Raw genomic sequence first — 18618 nt, 5'->3', positions numbered from 1 at the left:
AAGAGTCTTGACAACCAATGCTATGGGAACTACTGAATGTCCTTATACACACTCAAAAAATTAAGTGTAACCCTTACCTCACACCATGCATAACTTGAAATGGACCACAACTTAATTGTAAAACCTAAAACTATAAAAATTCTAGAAGAAAACCTCAGGGAAATTCTTTGTGGCTTTGAGTTGGGAACAAGTTCTTAGATATGACACCAAAAGCATAAAACAATTTTTGAAAAATGAGGCTGTGGCCGAAACCGGTTTGGCTCAGTGGATAGAGCATCGGCCTGGGGACTGAAGGGTCCCGGGTTCGATTCCGGTCAAGGGCATGTACTTGGGTTGCGGGCACATCCCCAGTGGGAGATGTGCAGGAGACAGCTGATCGATGTTTCTCTCTCATCGATGTTTCTAACTCTCTATCTCTCTCCCTTCCTCTCTGTAAAAAATCAATAAAATATATTTTTAAAAAAAATGAGGCTGTAACCAGTTTGGCTCAGTGGATAGAGCGTCAGCCTGCGGACCAAAGGGTCCCGGGTTCGATTCCGGTCAAGGACACATGCCCAGTTGTGGGCTCAATTCCCAGTAGGGGGTGTGCAAAAGGCAGCTGATCCATGATTCTCTCTCATCACGGATGTTTCTCTCTCTCTCTCTCCCTCTCCCTTCCTATCTGAAATCAATAAACATATATTTTTTAAAAAAATGAGGCTGAGCAATAGCAACAGGAACAAGTTAGAACAGCATATGTTGTTATCAGAGTATTCCTTTTATGGCTGTCATTTATTTATGACAAATGGTGAGGGTTTCCTACTTATAGAGCAACATAAAGTGTCCTTTTTAAAGAAACGTGGTTAGGTTTCTAAAATGTGAATGGCCCTATGGAACAAACATGCAGACAGGATACAGACTGAAGGTGGAGAGGTGGGTTCAAATCCTGCCTCTTCCTGGCCTTGGGCAGGGTGAGGATTCTCTTCTTGCTTCAGGTTCCTCATCAGGAAAATGGCTTCATATGAAATTCTGACCTCAAAGGGTTATGTCGGGATTTACCGAGTTTCTGTAGAGAAAGCTTAGAGCCGGAGCTGGCATGAGGTCTGCAGTAGCTCAGCGCAGCAGGTTCTCATTTAACATCGCCGATAGGGTCTGGAAACTGCGACTTTAAGCGAAACAATGTCTGTCGAAACCAGTGTTACCGCGAGCTAATTGAAATAAACAACAGCTAAGTTCCCGCGGCATATTTCTGGTCACAGAAAATCACTACACTTCTAAATAAAGACCAAAAACACCTCTAAGTATTAAACACTAAAGTAAGTATGAGCTATACACACACTTAAGAAAGACTAATAAATACAAGTAGGATAATTCTTTCCCAACCTGCTCATTCCAGTTCAGGGTCCCTGGTGGCCGGAGCCTCTCTGGGCAGCTCAAGCCACAAGGCGGGAATCACCCCGGGACAGGACGGGGGCGCTCACACCCACACCCACACTCGCTTTTAATTTTGAATGATTTCCTTTATTGCTGTTGGTTGCTCTGTGAGGAAAATACTTGATTATGAAAGAAAGAAAGAAACCCAATGTGCAACTAGTCACATGGGCCCCCTGAATGCTCTGAAATAAACAACGGCTTCAAGCAGCTGATGTCCTTCTGAAGGGTCTAACCTCTGACCTTCAACCTCTGACCCCTGACAAGCAAAAAGACTCAAAAGTGGAAAAACAGTGTGTCATCCTAGTGCCATTCTCAGAAAAAAGGGACAGCGGACCAAGGGACTCCAGCAGACCTCTGTGCCTGAAGGCTTCCGTGGGGCGACAGGATAAAAAAGACACAAAACAAGCGGAAGAGGAGGGAGGGAGAAGTCAGCAAGAACCTGGGGTCTTCAGCTCCTTGGACAGAAACCTCTGCAGAGGGTCATCCTTTCTATGCGGCAAAGCTAGTAACTGTCACCAAGGAAACAACCAACTTCACAAGGACGCGGAGTGATCGGAAGTCCCACTCATCATCCTGGGGAGAGTAACTCAGCACAATCATCGATGAAGACTCTGTGGCAACTCTAACAGAGCTGAACACACACCTGCCCGGTGACGCAGCAATTCCACGCCCAGGCTTTAACCTGGAAAAATCAAAATATATGTCCACACCTGGATGAAGGGGGCCGACAGTCTGAAATGCCTCACAAGAAAAAGGAAGTGTTGTGACTATGTACGGTGACGGATGTTAACTAGACTAACTGTGGTGATCATTTCGCAAAACACACAAATATCGAGTCATTATGCTGTAAACTTGAAACTAATGTGATGATAAATGTCGACGACACCTCAAGAAGAAAATGTGAATACATAGGTACGTCCACAAAAAGAATGAACGAGAATGTGCATGGCTGTTCTATTCACATTAAAAAGAATAAGCAGTTCCAAACCTGAAAACAACCCAAATGTTCATCAGTAGAAGCATGGGTGTACAGACTGGTACAATCCCACAATGGAATACTACTCAGCTAAGAAGAGGAACAAACGGCTGACCCATGCAACGTGGCTGAGTCTCAAAACATTATTATGAGCAAGAGGCCAGACACAAGAGCACACACTATGCAATCCCATATATGTGAATGCAAAAACAGGCAGAAAAACTAATCTATGGAGACAGGAATCAGAGCAGTGGTTGTCTGACATGGGCAGTGGTGGTAGGAATTGACTGGCAAGGGTCATGAGGGAACTTTCTAGGGTGATGGAAATGTCCTAGCTCTTGATTGGGTTGGTTTTCCCATGGATATACTGGTATATAATCATCAAGACCATCTAAACTGGGATGGGTAGTGTCCCCCCAAAGTCAAGGCCACCCAGAATCTCAGAATGTGACCTTATTTGGAGGGAGGTCAGACCAGATGAGGGTAGGCCCCAATCCAATAACTGGTGTTCTTATGAGAAGAGAAAATGGACAGACACAAGGAGAAATACCATGTGATGATCGAAACAAAGTGCCTGGCATGTCCACAAGCATGGAATGCCAGGGATTGCATGCAGCCACCAGAAGACAGAAGAGACGATTAAGGATCTTCCCCAAGAGCCTTCCAACAGATCATGGCCCTGCTGACACCTTGGATTTCCAGCCTCCAGAAGTGAGAGAATAAAATCTGTTCTTTTAAGCCATGAAGTTTATAGCATTTTGTTACGACAGCCTTAGGAAACCAATATACCATCAAACAGCACGTTTAAAAACTGTTTTAACTAAATCATCCTCCAATTCGGGTCATTTTTGTGTTTTGTTTTGTTTTGTGTGTATATTTTTTTTTTAGTTTTGTTTTTTAGAGAGGAAGGAAGGAAGGAAGAGAGAGAGAAAGAGAGAGAGAGAGAGAGAGAGAGAGAGAGAGAAACATTGATGGGCCCCAGCCAGCTATATTGAACCCGCAACCCCGTAGGTGCTCTAACTGGGAATCGAACTCCAACCAACCGAGCCACTGGCCAGGGCCTACTCCAATTTTTTAAAAACTAGAAACAGCAAGCTGGTGATGAAGACTCCAAGGTGACTCTCGCTTTACCACATTTGAACACCTGAAGAAGAGCCATCCTGCTGCTGTTCAGAATTCACAGAGTGGGAGACCCGGCACTGCCCATGGGGCCCTACCAGTGGCTCTCCCTTCACGCTCCACCGTGCAAAGCTGTTCCCTTTGCAAAAATGCCTCCTACAGGTCAGGGTTTGATTCCTGATCAGGGCACATGCCCAGGTTGTGGGCTCGATCCCCAGTGTGGGGGCATGCAGGGGGTAGCCGATTGATGATTCTCTCTCATCATTTATGTTTCTCATGTTTCTATCTCTCTCTCCCTCTCCCTTTCTCTCAAAAATCAATAAAAATTTGTATTTTTAAAAGACCAATGGGACTCCCTTCCTCTCAAAAATCAATAAAAATATATTTTTTAAAAGATCAATGGGATTTATTTTATTCCAGGAGTGCAAGATGGTTCAATATTAGGAAACTTCTTAATATAACGTAATAACAGATCCTAGAAGACCATAAATATTGAATGAGCATTTGACAAAAGTCAACACCCTTTCCTGAATAAAACGTCAATAAAGAATCAATGAATAATTCTTTAACATGATAAAATATAAATCTCAGATAAAAGCTAGTAGTTTGCTTAACTGAAAAGCATCAGAAACATTCCCAAGAAAGTCAGGAATAATACACACTTTCATTGTATAGGAGGTACTAGCCAATGCAATAAGATAAGCTAAAGAAATAAGAGATGTAAGAATTGGGTGGGGGAAATATAATGTACAGCATGGTTAACAATACTGTATTATATATTTGAAAGTTACTAAGAGCAAATCTTAAAAGTTCTCATCACAAGAAAAACATTGTCATGATGTGTGGAGATGGATATTAACTCAACTTATTATGGTGATCATTTCACAATATATACATATAAAAATCATTATATTGTATATCTAAAACCAATATAATGTTATATGTCAATTATATCTCAATAAAAATAAAGACTTGGACGGGAGGAGGTAAATTATTTCCACTTATAGATAATACGGTTCTAAGACTTGCACATCTAGAGAATCAACTGAGAGATGTCTACAAACAACAGCCAGTTAGAAAAGACGCCACAAAAAAGTTAAGCACTTGTGAATACACTTATCAAAAAATATGCAAGTTATATTATAAAAAACTATGAACAATACTGAAGGACACAGAGGATTTAAACAAATGAAAAGACATACCATGTTCCTAGATAGGAAGATTCAACATTATAAATATGTCCATTCTCTGAAGTTAATGTGTAACCGTAAAACAATCCCAATACATTGCACAAAAGAGGATACTTAAATGTCCAATAAATACATTTATAAAGCAGTGAAACATATTAGTCATTAGAGAACTGAAAACTAAAATCGCAATTAATTGCCACTATACATCACACATCAGAATGGAAAAAAATATTTAAAAAACAACTGTTGTAAGAATAGGGAATAGCTGAAATTCTCAGACACTACCGGAAGGAGGGCAAATTGTTACACATCACTATGGAAAACAGTTTGGCAATATTTTCTGAAGGTGAACACATGCCCATCCCATGGCCCAGATATTCCTCTCATCAGTAAATATCCAACAGAAATGTGCATCTGTGAGCACCAGAAGCCATGTATGATGGCCAAAACCAGAACAACTTAAGTGTCCATCAGCAAAAGAATGAATTTAAAAAAAACTCATAAATATAATGTTGAGCCAAAGAAGAACTGTGCATATATACAATGAAATATGACTCAGCCATAAAACAAATGAAATCTTGCATCTGCAACAACATAGATGAATCTAGAGCAGTGATGGCTAACCTTTTGAGCTCGGCGTGTCAGCATTTTGAAAAACCCTAACTTAAAAAAAAAAAGAAAAAGAAAAAGAAAAACCCTAACTTAACTCTGGTGCCGTGTCACATATAGAAATTTTTTGATATTTGCAACCATAGTAAAACAAAGACTTATATTTTTGATATTTATTTTATATATTTAAATGCCATTTAACAAAGAAAAATCAACCAAAAAAATGAGTTCACGTGTCACCTCTGACACGTGTGTCATAGGTTCGCCATCACTGATCTAGAGGGTACTGTGCTGAGTGAAATAAGTCAGACAGAGAAAGACAAATGCCATATGATTCCACTTATGTGTGGAATCTTAAAAAAAAATTTAAAAAAATAAACAAACAGACTCACAGCTAGGTCAGTGATGGCGAACCTTTTGAGCTCGGCGTGTCAGCATTTTGCAAAACCCTAACTTAACTCTGGTGCCGTGTCACATATAGAAATTTTTTGATATTTGCAACCATAGTAAAACAAAGACTTATATTTTTGATATTTATTTTATATATTTAAATGCCATTTAACAAAGAAAAATCAACCAAAAAAATGAGTTCGCGTGTCACCTCTGACACGCGTGTCATAGGTTCGCCATCACTGATCTAGAGGGCATTGTGCTGAGTGAAATAAGTCAGAGAAAGACAAATGCCATATGATTCCACTTATGTGTGGAATCTAAAAAAAAATTAAAAAAATAAACAAACAGACTCACAGATACAGAGAACATTTTGACGGTTGCCAGATGGAAGTGGGGTCGGGAGGACTGTGTGAAAAAGGTGAAGGGATTAAAAAGTACAACTTGGTAGTTACAGAATAGTCACAGGGATGTAAAGTACAGCTTCGGGAATATAGTCAATAATGTTGCAATAACTCGGTAGGGTGTCAGATGGGCACTAGATCTATTAGAGATGATAACTTTGTGAGTTATATAAATGTCTAGTCACTGGATTGTACACCTAAAACTAATATAATATTGTATGTCAACTGTACTTAAAAAATAAAAATTAAAAACATATATACTTACTGTTGAGCCAAAGAAGGCAGATGCAAAAGCATCTGTGTATATAAAGTTAAAAAGCAAAAACAGCAAAACCCAATCCAGGACATAATAAAAAGGGGTGATTACCCCTCAGAAGACACTGGGGGGCGGTACCTGGGGGTCCGGCACGCTAGTGACCCTCCTGTTCCAGCTCTGGGTAGTGACTCATGTTCCTCTGTGTCCACTTTGCGATCACTCACCCAGCTGTATACAGTTTATTCACTTTTCTGGAAGTGTGTTACACTTCAGTTTTTATTAAAGCAATTTCAATAAAAACACCAACACGAGTGTGCGTAGACATTAGATTTTAAAGTTCAAATAGAAAAACAAGTCAACAACAACAGCCTGAAAAGGGTCTAACAATAAGAAAACAGCACTTTCATATGTTAAAAACTATTTTTAAATATCGTAAAACTTAGCAAGCAAAACAGTGGGGACATGAATGAACATGAGCAGGCAAGGGAGCCAGTGGAAAAAGAGGATCAGGTTCAGAAATAGACCCACGTACGAAGGGGACGAGCTGTGGTACTTGCTCCGATAGAGCAGCTTCAGGAGGGAAAAGATAACCATAGAAGGAGAAGGGTGGGGGTGGGAATTGCATCTGTACCTCACAGCACTAGGATGAATTTCAAATGGATCAACATTTAAATGTAAAATAACAGAAGAAAAAAGGACGCGTCCTATCATCTTGACGTGGGGGTGACCTTTGTACCTGTGATTCAACGTTCAGAAGCCATAAGAGAGATGACTGATCATTTGACTGCATAAAAATAAACACTTGGGCACACAAAATAAACAAGCCGTCAACCAAATAAGAGATAAACACTAAACTGGATGCAACTTGTATCAAAGGCAAAAGGCTGATCTCCCTAATAGATAAACAGCCCCCAGAAATAAAAAGGGAAAAGACAACAATTCCATTTTGAAAATAAGCAAAGAATATGAGTGAGGAGAGAGGGAGAGGGAGGGAGAGAGAGAGAGAGAGGGAGGAAGAGAAAGAGAGACTGTCCTTTTAAAGATAAGTTTTAAACTTTCCATAACAAGTTTAAATTAAGACTCAGCTGAGGCACTGTTTTTCACCTATCAGACTGGGGGAAAGCCAGTAATGAGACTAAATTATGCATTGGCAAAGATGTCGGAAAACAGTAACTTCTCATCCAAAACAGGGGTGCACACTGATACTAATCTTCGGAAAGGCAAGTTGGCAGTATCTCTCAAAATTACACATGCAGATACCTAGCAACCCCATTTCTGGGAATTTATCCTACGTCTATCACATGAGCCCGCAAAATGCCACAGGTGCAAACAGTAGCAGATTGGAAACAACCTGAGTGTTCGCCACACAATAAAACAGCATGATCTAGTCAGCGAAACGAGCCAGGCAGGGAACAGGGTGTACTCGATTTTGTAAAATGGGTTCAGCCGAAATGCCAAAGCATTTTACTGGTATACACATATATTTGTATTTGCTTGTATATGCATAAAGAGACCCTGTATTAGAATAATTCACACTCAAGTGTGAACGACTGGCAGCTTAGAACCTCCCAGAGATGGTGCACCCTTAAAAAAAAAAATGCTGGTGCCCTAACCGGTTTGGCTCAGTGGATAGAGCGTCGGACTGCGGACTGAAGGGTCCCAGGTTTGATTCCGGTCAAGGGCATGTACCTTGGTTGCGGGCACATCCCCAATAGGGGGTTTGCAGGAGGCAGCTGATCAATGTTTCTCTCTCGTCGATGTTTCTAACTCTCTATCCCTCTCCCTTCCTCTCTGTAAAAAATCAATAAAAATATTTTTTTAAATGCTGGTTAACCCAAATAAACCTGTCATGTGATGGAGTTTCTGTCGGGGTGATAAAATGAGTTGGAAAAAAATGCACATACTGCAAGTCCAGAGCCTTGGGAGGTCATGAGGGCAGCCACACATGGGAGATTCACAGCTTTTCCAGGATCAGCTCTGATTGGATTAGGCCCAGTAAACTCAAAACAGTTGCCTGGGGCTGGTGGTTATAAACTAGGAGTGAAAGAACAACTTTCCCTCTGGTCCTTTTCTACAGGATGTTTAAACCATCTGCACGTTTTATCTAATGCAAACGTTCAACAGGGAATGAAAAGAGCTGAAGTTCATGAGCTCCGAAGCCTTGTTGCAGACCCACCAGATCCTCCCTCCCCTCCACCCCCCTGCTCTTGGCTCTTGTTCCGAGAGCCCGTCCTGTATAAACAGGTAACATTCAGTATTACAAGGAGTTTTATTACCCTATAAACAGCTCATCAGCTTCGCCAAAAACATCTTAGGTTGATAACGCTACGCAAGACATAGTGAGATATGCCTCACTATCTTGGGCAACTCACCTAATCTCCCTTACACATCAGCTTTCTCTTTGGCGGAGAAAGATGAAGACATTACAGAGTTGCTGCGAAGTACTGGCCTGTGAGCGTTTCAGAAGCCGAGGAGCAGCACAAAACAAGCTCTTCACACGACAGCGACCGCGGCTCCAGAGCCCAGCCTCGGCTCAAATGCGCGCGGCTCGCAGCTTCGGGGCTTCTCAAAGGTCAGTGTTGCCCAACACGCACCTGGAGAGGCAGCTCCGCAGCTCCAGGCCCCGCCCTGCGCGCGGTTCAGTGGGTGTGGGGCCCATTAGCCTGAGTTTCTAACAAGCTTCTTCTCCCAGGTGATGCCGAGACGCGGGTTTGAGGACCACGTTTGAGTAACCTGGCCCAGGGCAGGGTTCCTCACACTGTGATGTGCAAAACAATGGCCTGGGCCCGGCAACCAATCAATGTGTCTCTCCCACATCCATGTTTTTCTCGCTGTTTCTCCCCCTCCCTTCCACTCTCTCTAAAAATAAAAAAAATAAAATAAAAAGAAAATCAAAGAAAAATATCCTCGGGTGAGCACTAACAACAACAACAATAATAATAAATAAATAAATAAATAAATATTACAAATGGCCTGGGAATCCTGTTAAAATACAGATTCTGACCCAGTGAGTCTGGGTGGGAGGGACCTGGGAGGCTCCGTTTTTAACAAACTTCCAGGTGTTGCAGATGCTACTGGTCTGCAGACCACACTTGGAGTAACAAGGTTCTGGAATATTCCATCCATTTTACAGATGAGGAAACTGCCCGGGGGAAAAATAAATGATCTGCCTAAGGTCACTCAGAAGGTCAGGGCACAGATCGGACAGGGCCTCCAGTGGCTGCCACTCCGCAGAGGTGCCTCCCCGCACTGTCCCCCGACCAATACCACAGACCTTCCCCCGAGCCAATACGTGAGAGCGGGAAAGACAGAGAGAAACATCCATGTGAGAGAAACACATGGATTGGTTGCCTCCTGCAATAGCCTTTGGCAAATGGTGTGGACATTTACTAAATCATTCACAATTCCCCACTCTTCTGAGAAATAAGCCACTTGTTAGGGAGTTTAGCTCAAACCACCAGTCTGTTCTTTTTTTTTTTTTAAAGCATTTTGGCAAAAGTATTTCTTTAGCTGAGTCAGCTTCCCCTCCAGTGACTCACCTGTGACAGGCCCTGCTGTGGGAACCCAGGGAATCACGGGGCATTTCTCTCAACACGTGTGGTCTGATTATGGGCGGGGAGGGTGAGGAGAGGCAGGAAAGGGGGTGGGGAGGCTGATCCTTGGGAAAGCGGAGGAATCTGCTGATTGGGGCTCCTTCATGACCTCAAAAACTGAATTGCACTGCCTGCATTTTGCCAACTCACTTTATCATCCTGACAGAAAGTCCAGCGAATTAAAAAATGTATTTGGCCCTGGCCAGTTTGGCTCAGTGGCTAGAGCGTCGGCCTGTGGACCCAAGGGTCCCGGATTCGATTCCGGTCAAGGGCACATACCTCGGTTGCAGGCTCCTCCCCGGTCCAGGGCCTGGCCAAGGCTCTTGCAGGAGGCAACCAATCCATGTGTTTCTCTCACATGGATGTTTCTCTCTGTCTTTCCCGCTCTCCCTAAAAATCAATGGGAAAATATCCTCGGGTGAGGATTAACCAAAAAATAAAAAAATATATTTGGATCAACCAGATGCATTTAGATCTTTTCAAGATGCATTGTCCCTGAGCTGCCAATCTTTCACACGTCAGTGTGAATTATTCCAAGACAGAGGGGAGGGGTGGAGTTCCAGACCCAGGTCTCTGGAATAATTAAGGGGGGAGGCGGTGGGGGGGCTTACCTGAGAGGACGCCTGATCTGGGAGCACATTCACCAGCAGGCCCCCCCGCCCCTCATCCCTGGTCTTCAGGCTGAGTGGCTTGTGGGCCTGGCCCTGCCACTAATTTACTGTGTGACTCAGTGAATCACTCAGTTTGAGAGAGTTCAGAGCCAGAAGGAACAACTCTCCCATCCCAGAACCCCAATTTCTAAACCACAGAGCACATGGCTTGCCTGGGAGTGGCTTCCCCAGAAGCAGCGCCCGAGAGGGGGGTGACTGAGTTATGGAGGAAGTGCTCTCAGGAGAAAGCTGTGAGGGAGAGAGCCAGAGGAGGAGGTGGGAAGGGCAGCCTGGGAGGCTCAGAGCATTTTTCATTGAGGCCAGGAGGCTGGGGGTTTGGTTCCCTGACTCACTCACTGGCCCCCTGGGTGGGGGTGGAGTGGTGTAACCTCTCAACTATCTCTGGCAAGGTGGCTTGGAGGACACAGGGTGGCTCAGTGGATAGAGCGTCAGCCTGAGGACCAAGGGCACATGCCCGGGTTGCAGGCTCAATCCCCAGTGTGGGGCATGCAGGAGCAGCCAGTCAATGATTCTCTCTCATCATTGATGTTTCTCTCTCTCTCCCTCTCCCTCTCTGAAATCAATAAAAATATATTTTTTAAAAAAAGACACAGGGTTAGTTGTTTGTTGCAGCCCCAGTTAACCCACAGCAGCTGGGAAACGGGTACAAAAGTGGGGAAGAGGGACCCGGTAGACACCACACTTCCTCTAGTTCTGAGAGCCCCCCAAATGTGTTTCTAAACAAGAGGCTCCCCAAATGACAAAAGACAGATGGTGAGGGAATGCAATTCCATTCTTCGCTTCCAGAGGAATCTTGGAATCTGCACTTGGACTAAATCCCACCTGCTTCCCCCACCCCATTCCCCCTCACTCCCAACCACACAACACACACACACACACACACCCGCTGGACATTTGGGCGGGATGCTTAGGTGCCAACAGAGAAGGAGAAATGGGTCCGCTGAGCGCTCCCAAGGCCAAGAGGCTGGAGGAAAACTGAGCACAGGCCAGGATGGGGAAGGAGAGAAGCCAGGAGCATTTCCTCGGCTCTGTGAGCCCTTCCTCCTCTCCCAGCCCCTACACGCCCCATGGAGCCGCAGTTGGCATCCATCCTGGGGAGATGGCCACCTTTTGGAAAAGTCAAACTGTCCACGTGACCAGAGGCATCCGGGCGCCAGTTCTAGCTCTGGCTCTTCCCGTCCCCACTTGCTCGCTTATCATTGACACCAACTTATGCTCCCCTCGCCTCTCGCGTCTCATCATCTCTGCTTTGCAAGAGAGATGGAGCTGAGAGACTGCACCATGGGCAGAAGGTCAAACGGCTAAGGAGGGGTCACCAGGACCTGAACTGGCCATTGGACGCGTTCGCCTCATCTCTGTAAGTGGCTTGTCACCACGGGCTCGCTGAATACAGGAGTCCCTAGAGCAAGGCTTATGACCTTCGTTTCTCAGAAGGGGACCCCTGGGGGCACCCACACAGGCCGCAGCCGGGCCACCGCCAGCTCCCTTTACTTGATGGGGAGACTGAGGCTCCAGGAGGTGCAAGGGCTGCGCAATGCGCCCGAGAAGAGCCCCCCCCTCCGTCTCCAGCCAGAGGAGGCGCACCTGGGGCTACACCTGGGCAGGTCCTGGGGACCATGCCTGGTGCCAGGGCCCTCCCTCACCCTTTGCCCCGCTCTCCCTCCCTCCCTCTACCGGAGGACTGGGCCTTAAAGCCGGCTCTCATTGACGGACAAGGCAGTGTGGTGAAGACTTCTGTATAGTGTCAACAACTTTAAAAATAAAAATAAAATAAAAAAACCACCCAGGATGCTCGGGGGCAAACGGAATCCCCGAGTCCTAATCTGATTGCAGCAGAACCAGGAATGAAGGGTTGGCTTGATTTGAAAATAAATCATTGTGAATTCCCCATGTCGGCAAACCAACAAGGGAAAACCGATGATCACCTGCGCAGGTGCCGGAGGTTTTGTCCCCTTTGATAAAATTCAGCATCCACTCCTGAGAGAAACCTTCAGCACATTATGAATAGAAGGGCATTTCCTCGACCTTGAAAAGGGCACCTATGGGAAACTCACAGCTAAACGGTGAACCACTGGATGCTTCCCCCTGACACTGGGAACAAGACGAGCTCATAGACGAGACCAGCAATGTTTCAGGGCACAAGATCAAAGTATAAAACCCGCCGTATTTCTACTTACTAGCACCAAAGGCTGGAAACAGCGTAAATGCCCATCAGCGGGTAGTCGATAAAAAAAAAAAATCATGGTAGATTCATACAGTGGAATACCTCGTGATGGAAAAAATCGACGTGGATACAGGCCACCGACAGCATGAATAAAGCTCAAAATAATTATTCGGAATGAAAAAAGCCGGACCTCCCAGAAGAAAGAGTACATACTGCAATTCCATTTATAAAAAAAGCTCTAGAAAACCCTAACTAAGCTGTAGGAAGAGAAAGCAGACCAGTGATGTGTGGGGAGGAAGGAGAAAGAGGGCGGATTTCAAAAGCCACGAGGGAAGTGTAGGCAGTGATGAAGAGTCACTATCTGGCCCTGGTCGGTTTGGCTCAGTGGATAGAGTGTCGGCCTGGGCACTGAGGGTTGTGGCTCGATTCTGGTCTAGGGCAGGTACCTGGGTTGCAGGTTCAATTCCCGGGCCCACCCCCATCAGGGTCCATACAACCAATCGATGTTTCTCTCTCCCCTCCGCCCCTTCTGCTCTCTCTAAAAATCAATGGAAAAATTATCCTCGGGTGGGATTTTTTTTTAAATTGCATATGTATCGAGGTACCTAGAACAGGCAAATCCTAGAGATGGGGAGTAGAATAGAGGTTGCCAGGGCTGGGGAGAGGGAAGAAAGGGGTGTTGTTTAACGGGGACAGAGTTCCTGTTTGCTATAAAGAAAAAAGTTCTGGAAAAGTGATGATGGTCACACAACATTATGAATGCGCTTAATGTTACTGTATTGTACACTTTAAATGGTTAAAAATGATCATTTTTATGCTATGTACATTTTACCACAATAAGAAAGTAAAAATAACTCAAAAATATTGCCTCTAAGTGAACATTGGCATTTGAGGGGGAAGAGGAAGGGTTTCTGCTTTTCTCAGCCTCCTAAGGGATGTGGGTCCGCAGAGGTTAGAATAGCCCTCCCACCGGACACACAGCCTCCCCCCCGGACACACAGCCTCCCCTCCCCCAGGCCAGGCCCTCCCCATCCGTGTCCAGGGATCACCAGAGGGTCAGGCCCCGCCCCCCAGCCCACACCCCACGGTGGCTGACTAGTCTCAATCCCTTTGCACCTGAAGTTCCTGAGCAGAGTGCCCTTCCCCATTTACCTACCCATCTAATGCTCCCTCTCCTTACCTCCCCTTCCCCCATACCCTCTGCCCTACACCCCCCAGACTCTCCCAAGCTGCCCCGGGCCCACAGAAGGCTGCCAGCCCCCTGCTTGCTCCAGCTGCCCCTCTCCAAGGGGGCTGTCCCTCTGTGCCCCCCCCCCAAATCCCTGGTACCCTCTTCCTTTGACCTGACTGCAGTGTCCTGAGCATCTATTCCGGCTGGGAGCTCCCTAAAGTCTCAGACTTCCCCTGACTGCCCCTGTCTCTGGACTTGCACAGCTGATCAGCGGCCAGGCCTTCGGCTGGCCCAGTCCCTTTCTTACCAATTCAGGAACGTCCCTGGTGGAGAACATGGGGACATGGAATTCTCGGGGAACAGAGCGCGTTGTGTCTAATGCTTTGGCTCACAGAGGCGGGACTGCCCACGCAGGCTGCCGGGAAACCGGGCCGTGGCTTCTCACTCACTCGGGACCTAGAGAGCCAGTCAGTGCCTTCTTTCCCTAAGCCTCACTTCACCCCCCTGAGAAATGGGGCTTGAGAAACTTCCTCCAGCTGGGTGCTGGGCGGTGGGGTGGGGAGCGGTGGAGGGGGAGTGGGGGTGTCTGCAGAGGTCCCCACGCGGGGGAGCGTCTTGGTCACACACAGCCTGTCTTCCTGGGAAGGTCTGGCCTTGCACTTGTTGACTTTGGGTTCCAGCCCTGCTCTTCCCAGGGCCCCGGCGCTCGGCTGTGGTTCTGGTTTTGTCTGTTACCTTCCAAGAGCCACGGGGCCTGTGCTCCTCGCTGTCATGAAACAATCATTCATCAGGAGGCTCGCATTTCTCTCCCTGCTGGACCGCAGGCCCCACTGAATTCCTAGCTCAGTGCCCAGCATGAGGAGAATGCTAACGCTGTGTTAGCTAATTAATGCAGGCAGGCGGGTGGGGGCTGGGGTGAATGTTCTGCTCTCAGGCATCAGCATCGCAGCGGAGGGGGAGTGAGACGCAGCCCCAGTCCCTGAGCCACTTGGGAAGGGAAAGTCTGGAGTCAGGGTGAGGTGCCCGGCCTCCTCGCCAGCCACGCTCACCCCCTCCGGCCCAGGCCCACCCCATGCCACCTGTACAAGAGCACCACCGTCTTACACAGGGCATGGAGCCTCCACCTCGGAGTTCAATGCTGTTCAACGTGCATTTGTGACTCGAGTGTAGCACACAAAGATGGAAAGCGGGGAGCCCCGTCTAAGCAGCTGATGGGGGGCGGGGACGGGGGCGAGGGGAGCGGGAGGGGCCTGCACCGCCTCCTAACAAATGCGGAGAAACAGCTCAATGTCCCTCGTGAGGGGAGCCGAGCTGGCCAAGGAGATTTCAGAATCTCCAGAAATATTTGTTACCAGAGTTTGCGGCCACAGGCTGGCCCATTTCTCCTCAACGGGGAGGCTCAGGTCCCACCAGCCCAGGCCCCTCCTCCTCACCTCGCCCCAGCTGTCCCACAGCAGAGCCTTAAGCCCAAAGGCCTGAGGAGGGCACTGCAGCCGGAATCCTCCTTCCCCCTTCCCGCTGGGATCCCACTCCTGGCCGGCTCAGCTTTCTTCCAGACACCTCACAGCTGCACGTCCCACCTCCTCCTACCACTTCCCAGTGCCCGGCACAGATGAGCATCTCTTGCTCTATCTTTCTTTTATTTTTTTTTTTTAATCCTCAGCAGGGGATATGTTTTTCATTGATTTTTAGAGAGAGAGGGAGAGAAGCATCAATGTGTTGCTTCCCCTATATGCCCCGACCCATTGGGATCAAACCCGCTACCTTTTGGTGGACGACGCCCCAGCCAAGTGAGCCACCAGCCAAGGGCTCTGGCTCTATCTGTTATTTTTCAAGCCCATGGTAGTTCGCCACTGATAGTGGGTTGAAGACTGGGCCCCCCATTCCTGTCCACCTGGAACCTCAGTAACCTTTGGAAAAAGGGTCCTTACAGATGTAATGAAGAAGATGAGGTCGTGCTGGGCTGGCACGGGCCCTAAATCCAACAGCTGGTGGGACACACACAGAGGAAGAGCCGGCGGCGACAGGGACAGAATGGAGGTTCAGGGGGCGCCTGAATCTAAGAAGCAGCCAGGAAGGATCCTCACCTGGAGCCTTCACAGCAGAGGGAGCCCTTGATTTCAGACCTCCTGTCTCCCAAACGGGGTGGGGGTGGGGGGGGGAGAACAGATGGGGTTCTTGTTGTTGTTAGTTTCTGGTTTATATTTTAGACTTTCATTTTGGAAGATGAATATTGTCTAGCCTCCATTTTGCCCACGTAATTGTAGGGTGTAATTTAACATTATATTTTAGGACATTAATTAAAACCTCCAATTTAAGTCAAGATAAAATGCTAAGAAGCATAAAGCATAGTGGGCATCCAACCTCATATCAGCCTCAGGTGTACAACACAGTGACGCGATTCCTATATTCCTGGTACCTGATGATGCTCAGTAACCACAAGTCTAGTGACCATCTGTTACATGCAAAGTTATTACGATATTATTGACTATATTCCCTGTGCTGTACATTACATCCTGTGATCTATTTAGTTTATAACTATAAGTTTGTACCTCTCCACCCCCTTCACCTTTTTTTGCTCTCCCTCCTCTCTCTGGCAACCATCAGTTTGTTCTCTGTGTTGGTTTGTTGTTGTTTTTAATCCCACATATAAGTGAAATCATACATTCTCTGTCTGATGAATTTCACTTAGCATAATACCCTCCGGGTCCATCCATGTTGTCACAGATGGCAAGATTTCATTCTCTTTTAAGGCTCAGATTCTTCTCCTTTTGTCTATCCATGAAAACCTGGTTGCTACCATATCTTGGCTATTGTAAATAATGCTACAACCAACATAGGTTTTCAAATGACTATTTTCGTTTTCTTCAGATTAAAGCCCAGAAGTGGAATTGCTGGGTCAAATGGTAGTTCTGTGTTTAATTTCTTGAGGACCCTCCATACTGTTTTCCCTAGTGGCTGCACCAATGAACACCCCCCCCAACCAGGCAGGAGGGCTCCCCTTTCTCCACATCCTCATCAACGCTTGTTTATCGTCTTTTTGACAGTAACCACTCTGACAGGTGGGAGGTGGTACCTCATTGTAACTTTGATTTGCCTTTCCCTGATGATTAGTGACGTTCAGTGTCTTTTCATATGTCTATTGGCCATTTGTAGGTCCTCTTTGGAGAAATGTCGATGCAGGTCCTCTGACCAATTTTTTTTTCAAATATGTTTTTATTGATTTTAGAAAGAGAGGGAGGGAGAGGGATACAGAGAAACACCGATGAGAAACATCCATCTATCGGCTGCCTCCTGCATGCCCCCTACTGGGGATTGAGCTCGCAACCCCAGCATGTGCCCTGACTTGGAATCAAATTAGTGACCTCTTGGCTCATAGGTCGATGTTCAACCACTGAGCCACACTGGCCGGCCTCTGATCATTTTTAATCAGATTGTTTTTTGTTTGTTTTGTTTTTTTGTTAATCCTTACCTGAGGATACTTTTACATTGATTTTTGGAGAGAGTGGAAGGGAGAGGGAGAGACAGGAAGAGACACATGGATTGGTTGCCTCCTATATGCACCCCAACCAGGGCCAGGGTGGAGACTGCAACAAGGTACATGCCCTAGACCAGAATCGAACCTTCAGTCCACAGGCCGATGCTCTATCCACTGAGCCAAACTGGCTAGAGTCGGACTGTTTCTTTGATATTGAGTTGCATGAGCTCATTATATGTTGTGGCTACTAATCCCCTATCGGGTATGTTGTTTGCTTATGCCTTCTCCCATTCAGTTGGTTGCTTTTTGTTTTGTTGATCATTTTCTTCTCTGTGAAATGTCTGCTGTTTTAAGTCCCCCACGGCAGTCCTAGGAAGCTAACAGACGCTGCTCTGCATTTTGCTCTTCTCAATCTATCTGGAAGACTCTGACTCAGTCTCTTTTTTTTTCTTTTCTTTTTTCAGCAGCTGCTAAGAATTCCACTGTGTATGGACCATAATTAATTTAATCTGTCTACCACTGATAAACATTTATGTTTCCAATCTTTAACTTCTACAAATAATGTTGCAATGACTATCTTTGTACAGACAGCTTCATGCCCCCGGGGAAGTTCATGTGTAAAAGCGGAATTACTGGGGGGGGGGGGGGGGGGAGAATGAGTACATTTATATTTTTGAAAGCTATTGCAAAGGGCCTTCTGAGGAACTCAGACACTTTACATTCTCAGAAGCAGTGCACGAGAGGTTCTCATCGGGTCACTCGTTTCTGCCTTTATTTGTTATTTTTCATCTTCTACATCAATGCAAGTTTGTTGTCCTGTGTGAAAGAGTCTAATACCAAGATATCTGTCTCGGTCTCTCCTCTTATAAAGACCCCAGAAGCTGATGTCTCCCTCTCCACCTCCTTCCCCTCCACCCTCTCCTTTACGATGTTATGATGCCCACACCTGTCCCTCCACACCTGTCTCCTTGCCCACACTAGCACGTGAGGGCATATGCGCATGGAGCTGACGTTTGCTTGTTTGTCTGAGTAAAACTGAATCACCAGATCCGATGACTTGCTTCCCCTGCCCCCATCCCCATCACAGTGAGCATAACTGTAGGTCAGTATTCTAATTTTTTATACTGTACACACACACACACACACACACACACACACACACACCGCCTCCCCATAAAGGCATC

General features: G+C 46.3%; 1 protein-coding gene across 11 annotated transcripts in view; it reads right to left on the bottom strand.

The window, feature by feature from the left end:
• Positions 1-18618, bottom strand: part of IL34 (interleukin 34) — a 73900-nt gene that overhangs the window by 35525 nt on the left and 19757 nt on the right. For 2 of the 11 annotated variants that reach the window (XM_014536763.1, XM_014536769.1), the window contains exon 1: positions 8730-8870. The exons of 6 other annotated variants lie outside the window; for them this stretch is intronic. The gene's annotated coding sequence lies outside the window, so the exon portion shown is untranslated. Of the gene's footprint in view, positions 1-1038; positions 1188-8729; positions 8871-14114; positions 14152-18618 lie in introns of those variants that run through there. 3 more of the 11 variants (XM_014536767.1, XM_014536766.1, XM_014536765.1) reach the window with 3 other exon arrangements.

The sequence above is a fragment of the Myotis brandtii genome, unplaced genomic scaffold (genome assembly GCF_000412655.1).
Source record: "Myotis brandtii unplaced genomic scaffold, ASM41265v1 scaffold165, whole genome shotgun sequence".
NCBI classification, from domain to species: Eukaryota; Metazoa; Chordata; class Mammalia; order Chiroptera; family Vespertilionidae; genus Myotis; species Myotis brandtii.
Note: the sequence above shows the minus strand (reverse complement) of the source record. Positions and strands in the feature narration are given on the sequence as shown.